Below are 6,605 nucleotides of genomic sequence, written 5' to 3' on the forward strand. Positions count from 1 at the left end.
ATTACTCTGAATTCAATATAATATTGTAACGTACCCAAATTCTAGACCTTAAAAATTTCCTATCAAAATAGTTGGAAGCTAACTTTTCCATTTTTGAGAGCTAAAAATTTCCATTTTTAACCTAGGTGTGGTCAATCTAACTTGAACCTAAGTAAAATTTGGGAACAAATTAAAACTTTTTCATTTATAACCTAGGACATAAATGCAAACACGAGTAAAAGCATGCATACTTGCATAAAACATGTTTTGACTTGAGTCCTTCATGTGCATTTGAATCTTTGATTTGCATTTCATAATAGGTCTCATGAATCTTAACTAAGATCTAGATAAACAAGTAAACCATTAGGGCCTAGTGCTAGCTAGAGGAAGTTAAAATAGAAACCATACACCTTAAAATATATCAACATGGCTAATGTCAAGCCTCACAAAACTAATTTCAACATCCATCTAAAGACATGTCATGAACATGAAAGTGAACAAATAAATTATATCATATAGGGTATATTCTATCTTAATCATCTCTATAAGCATTCTCTTCATTTAATACTAAAGTAAACTTATGCATAAATAGGTAAGGAGCTTATGACATGTGTAAGGTAAACTGTAATTCTAACATATCAATATCACCTCAGGTTAATGAGAGTCCAAATATAACTTTTATAAACATTTACATGCATTTAGGAAAGGGAAACACATATAAGACATAAGTCTTGCGAATTATCTAAAATAATTCGTGTAAGATAAAATCGTGGGAAAATTCATGTAGGCTCTACTTAACATATAAAACTCACTGTAATTTTGGTATAATTTAATAACTAAATTTCATACCTCGAATAAATCAGTCAAACCAGTCAAATAATAGACTAATTATAGTTCTTAATCGGTTAAAACCATACCTAACTAAAATGTGCATTTAACTGCATGAAAGTGTATAGGGGAAATAATTTATTCAAATACTAGGTCATTTATCATGAATAAATATAATTTTATCAGAATTTATCTTCTCTGTTTAGGTCTCCTAAAAATTCAAACTAATTTCCAAAGGGCCCATTTTCTCCTAATTACTGTGAGTAATCTATCCAAAATTTTTTAAGTGCAACCAAAGAAAATGGAATCTAGGTATCTTCAACTATCATCACAAAAATTCACACTAATTTATCCTGGCCACAAAATAAACTATCGAGTTACAAAGGAAGGGTAAGTGAATTAATCCTGAAAATTTGTCCAAAATCACTTACACCCAATTATCTACCCATCCCTCACACCCCCACCTAGATTACACCGACCTGGACCCACCTGGCAGCCTTCTTGGCTTACCCTTCCCCTGTGCAACTTCTCTAGCCGACCAGAACTGAGAGAAAGACCGAGCCGACAGCCCTCGGGCGCGTTCGACGCGTGGCCTCGACGTGGCAGCGCCGAACCGAAGCTTCACCTCACCCAGCTGCGTCGCCACTCTTCACCCACCATCCCAGTGCCGATCCATCCGAGGGAGGAAGCTCCAACTTTCCCTCTCCACCTCTCTTTCATCGTCGGCCGCCGAAAAGGGGCACGCCGCCGATCGCCAACGAGTCGTCTCCATCCCTATCTGATTCACGTTCTATTATCTTCTCTCCATGCCGAGAAAATCCTTTTTTGACTCCATCTTGTTTCGTCCACTGCAGCGACGGGAACGCGACCTCGTCTACGGAGCTCTGGAGCGCGCTCCAAGCGCCGCCGCAGCCGACATCGTCGCCGTTCCGACCGCTGTAGACCGATCCAAGCCGAGCCGTCACGCCAACGCCTTCTCCTTGAAGTCCTCCTCAAAACCCCTCAATAATCCCAGGCAACGGCGCAGCAAGTGCGGAGATCGGCCACCGTCTTCTTCACCTCCGGTTGCCATCGCCATTGTCGTTTCCGCCTCCTCCGGTGAGCCATTGTTGGATTACTCGCGCACAAACCATCCCTGTGACCTCACAACCCTCGTGCACGCCTTCCTTTAGCAGCTCGTCGTCCCGTTCGAGCCGTCGCCGTTCACCCGCAGAAGGACGCCGTCGCCGGGAGGATGCGCGAGCCGTTGCTGTCACCAAGACCCCGGAAAACATCAACCTAACCCGCGGTGAGTACCCTAGAGCCTGGAAGACCACATGCATGCATCCCTTTGAGTACATCCAGTCTATAGCACGACATGCACCACCACCCGAAAACTTCCTCTGCTCGGACTCGCCGCTGGCGCTACTCCGATGTCTGCTGTCTGAGAAATGTATAGGAATGGAATCGCAATATCATGCCCTTCATTTTCTATTTTGGTCGCAACCCCAACGGAGTCACCGTTTGTCGCCGACACCGGCGAGCAGAGATGCCGCCCATGGCTGCTCTGCTGCTTATCGAATGGAAAAGGAGACAGGGACCTCGCTTGGAGAATTTAAACAACTATAAGGTTCATTATGTAATGTTTTCACTCAATGACATATGGGCCTAGGACTGCGGGTTTATTTACTGAAACTCTAGGGGTCTTTTTGCATATTGGCCTGGGACTGACAATGCACACCTAGGAACAAAATCTGAAATTATAAAAGAACAGTAACTAAAACTTGTAAAATCCATATAAAATTAAATATAGCTCATTTTAAGATGATTCAAATTTCTGTGAACTCACCAAATTGGGAACTTTGATGTTATGGAACAAAACTTGCACTCACAGTACAAATTTAGCCTCTCAAATTTATCCAAATTAAATCACACATAAAGCATGCACAAAATTATAAAATGCATACAAAATTCATTTCAACTCATTTCAGAGCAAACTTAGTTTCTACAGATCCACCAACATTTTCTCTAAAAACAAAGTAAAATAAAACATCTACACATTCTGCATCAAATGCCTCTAAAACTATTATCTTTAAAAATAACTAGTTTTATATAAGCTGAACTTTAGAAGTTCATATAAAATTCATCTTAGATCCTTTTTGAGTAAACCCAAGTTCTGTAGAATCACCAAAACATATACTTCCAAATTATAAAATAAAATTATATACTTACTGTATGATAAAAGCCTCTAAATACTTATGTAAGTAATAACCAACATAGAGCAACCTTAAATTGTAAAATTTGTAGAAAATTCATCTTTAGTCTAAATGAAGTGAACCAAATATCTATAGAACCAGCAAACAGTGGGCTTCAACATATTAAAATAAAATATGGAACCTTCTGTACAGGTTATAGCTCTAAACTTTAAATTTATAGGATAGGTACTAATCACATAGTATTGATTGAGCAATATGTATATATATAAATGTATATAGAAATACACTCTAGCTATAATGAAACCCAAATAAAACTTGTTAGACCAGTGAATGCATAGTTCCATCCCCTTCCACCAAAACTTATCAAACTTAACTCATATAACAATTTCTAGGTTGGTGTGTTAAGTAACTAACATAGAACATCCCTAATTATAAAATGTGTAGTAAAATAATATAAACTCTAAAATTATGAACTAAGATTAGATTAGTTAACTAAAATACTCATTTTATACATCACTAGCTAGATGAGGCAAGTTCTGGACCTAAACCTCTAAAGCCATGAACCTATATAACACTATACACCCGTAACACGTTATAACTTGTAAAATGCATAAAGAATTCATATTAACTCCAAAAATTGTGAAACCAAATGTGTTAGTCTTAGAAAACACATATGTTCACTCAGCAAACATAAACTTAATAAAAATCACCTTACAACAGCATTTCACAATAGTACCTAAATAAATCCTATACTATACCGATGAAACTTGTAAAATTCATAACTCCCAAATAAAAAAAGATGAAATAGAAATTCTTCCACCTAAATTCATTTTAGACCAGTACCTATTCACTGTGCACAAATCATCCATTTTAGAGCATTTTAGATTTTACGCATATTTTGGTGTTTAATTGCATAACGTGTACTTTGTATAGATGATTGCTTAAACGGTGAAGAAGTGATTTAGGTGCTGACATTTTCCTGATTCAAGGCAAGTCCCACCTCCCTCTCTTTGATCACTTTGAACCTATGTTTTGGAGGTTATTGAAAATGTTTGCAAATCCTGCATGTCGATTGTATACTAACAAATTAAAATGGTGTTAAACTTGTTAGACAAATTCCTATTATTTGCATTATCACCTTAACCCCACATATATCCATATCCATCATTCCTAACCTTAGGAACAATATGACTATACCACTTTTTATATGAGTTTTGGTGACACTAGGTTACTATAAAGCTTAGCCATGCTTAGAATGGTCTTCCTTGTCATTATGGGCTCATTACAAACATGAAAATTGATTTATAATTAATCTGGGCAGAACTTTAATACTTGTGATTTTGATAAATAAAATGGTGGAAAACATGGATTTTAGGTTTAGGCCTCAAGTGGTGCACATATGGTGATTAGTTGTGTACCGATAGGGGGAGAGTGTGCCCAAACCGACCTAAGGACTTCACTCAATGTCAGTTCATTTCGTATACAGTACAACCACATGTGCTAGTATGGGATAGCCCAAGCTTAGTAAATTATTTATGGTTTAGCCTTACATTCTGGTAGGCCGGTGTGTATGAGTTCGGATAACTCAGAGGAACTTCCTATTTACCCCGACGTGGTAGTTTAGGTGACTAAGTCTGTCCAATACAACGGTATTGTGCCACGTGGGTGGGTTCCCGTTGTGTCCGCCACCACGGCGTTAAGTTTAAGGCGTGGGCCCGCCACTTAACGGTTCTAGGTCATATAACGTGTATGGCTTAGGATGGAGTAACACGTATCGTGCTGGTGTAAGGCTAAATCATGAATTTTGGAAAAGCTTTGTTGCGGGTAATAAATCGGGAACTTATGTATCGCGTGCCATGCTCTTGCATGATTATTATTTCACATCATGTGGGTAAAGTGTACAAACTCTGCAGAGTTAAAACTAATCGATTAGCCGTGCTCGCGGTCATGAGCGGCGTGTGGATATCTATTGAGTGTAGAGTTGTGTTTATTCTTCTAAATGCTGAAATTTACCTTCAAATTGTGATGAGATTTGAGAATGATCTCCTTGCTGCCATGGAAGGCAATGAGGTGCATATTTATACATGATTAATGCCTACCTTGATGCCCAATATGTCAAGTACTAGTTTGCTGAAATTTATTTGAAAGTAAACCTGATTTAGAAATGTTTTATGCAAATAAAACTTGCTTTATGCTAAAAAGAACCATATTATGCCTTCCTTGGTTATATGCCTTGCAAAAGCCTAAGATATCTACTTACTTAAAGGACTACAGTTAGCTTTACGGGAAATCAACACTTTGTTGAAGGTGGAATGTGAATACAGGGACAGAGACTATCCATATTACCAGTAGGGTGTTAGGCTTGTCTTGGTGCTTGCCAGTACATTATTTCTAATAATGTACTGACTCTTGCTATTGAATTAATCTTTTGTTTGCAGGTTTTAGTCTTAGTCTTTGAGTGATGCGGGTAATCGACTGCTTCTTCTAGGACTTGAACTTAATGGGGTAAACCCCTAGTCGGTGTGCTTGTGGATTGGGTAGACAAGCTTCCGTTGTTCTATATATTTATTTGGCCGGTTGGCCAATGTAACTAAAGTAGATGTAGTTTATAATCGCTTTCATCTTATTTGTGTTTGCTATGTATAATCATGCTCGAGATGAAAGTGTGAATCTAGTGCACATCCTGGGAACTAGATTCACATGAGTATGAGTTAAGAATATTTGAGATGTTGTAGATCTTTAGCCATTTTTGTCAAAGTCTCCTGAATGTGTAACACATCTGGCCGCCGCCTTCAAGTGGTTTGACGGGCACATCTTAGGCTGAAGTTGACTGGCAGGCTAAAGGCCTAGCAATGTCTCCAATATTCTTCTCTCGAGGCATTGGATGTTTCATTATATTTGTTTGATGACTTGAATTATTCACTTCATCCCTCAAATATAATGGAAGGTCCGGAAAGACTACGACAAATATTCTTCTTGAGTAATTTAGATTTATCTTGTGAGAATTATCTCTTGGTTAGTTCCTAAATAGCATACGGGATTATTGTTCATTATAATCAACTAAAATATAGTTATTGTTTTGGTGAGTTATAAACACTAAAGTAGATATTAATTGCTTAGACGTGGTGTTTAGGTATTTGTTATCCAGTAATTGCTGCGTATCCACAGTACGTTTGAGGTAGGTGTAGAGGTGGTGACAGCTCTTGAGATCACTTAAGTCCTCCCTGTCCGGCTACGTAGTAGAGCGACATTGGGAACAACGGGTTGCCTGTGTCTGAAGTATTGCGTTAGGATTAAAGTTAAGCTTTCCCTAGACACTGTTTCTCACTAGTAAATCCTCTCTATCCTGGCCTATCATTTGCTTGGTGTCCTTGGATAAACTGGAGGAAGATCTAACCACAATGTTCCTTTGGATTCGATATCCTTGGAATACTCCGTAAGGGAAGTGCTACCTCGGTATATCCGTGCACTTGCGGATTTTATCTGTACCCGTATTAAAAACCAGCACCCATATCCTTCAAATCCAACTCACAAAAAATCATGGCTTTGATTGAAGAAGACCAGTTAAAGATTGAATCTTTAATCCATTCCTCTCACGCATAA

General features: G+C 38.3%; 1 long non-coding RNA gene across 2 annotated transcripts; it reads left to right on the top strand.

Moving 5' to 3' along the window:
- Nucleotides 1–1,458: 1,458 nt before the first annotated feature.
- Nucleotides 1,459–6,010, top strand: LOC9268386 (uncharacterized). Of its 2 annotated transcripts, none has more exons than XR_001545149.3 (5): nt 1,459–1,568; nt 1,662–1,905; nt 1,980–2,095; nt 3,936–3,991; nt 5,441–6,010. It is a non-coding gene; the product is annotated as an uncharacterized lncRNA (long non-coding RNA). The 2 variants fall into 2 exon arrangements; XR_010741040.1 differs by having other exon boundaries at nt 1,983–2,095.
- Nucleotides 6,011–6,605: the final 595 nt, after the last annotated feature.

Source organism: Oryza sativa, chromosome 4 (assembly GCF_034140825.1).
Source record: "Oryza sativa Japonica Group chromosome 4, ASM3414082v1".
In the NCBI taxonomy this organism is placed as follows: Eukaryota; Viridiplantae; Streptophyta; class Magnoliopsida; order Poales; family Poaceae; genus Oryza; species Oryza sativa.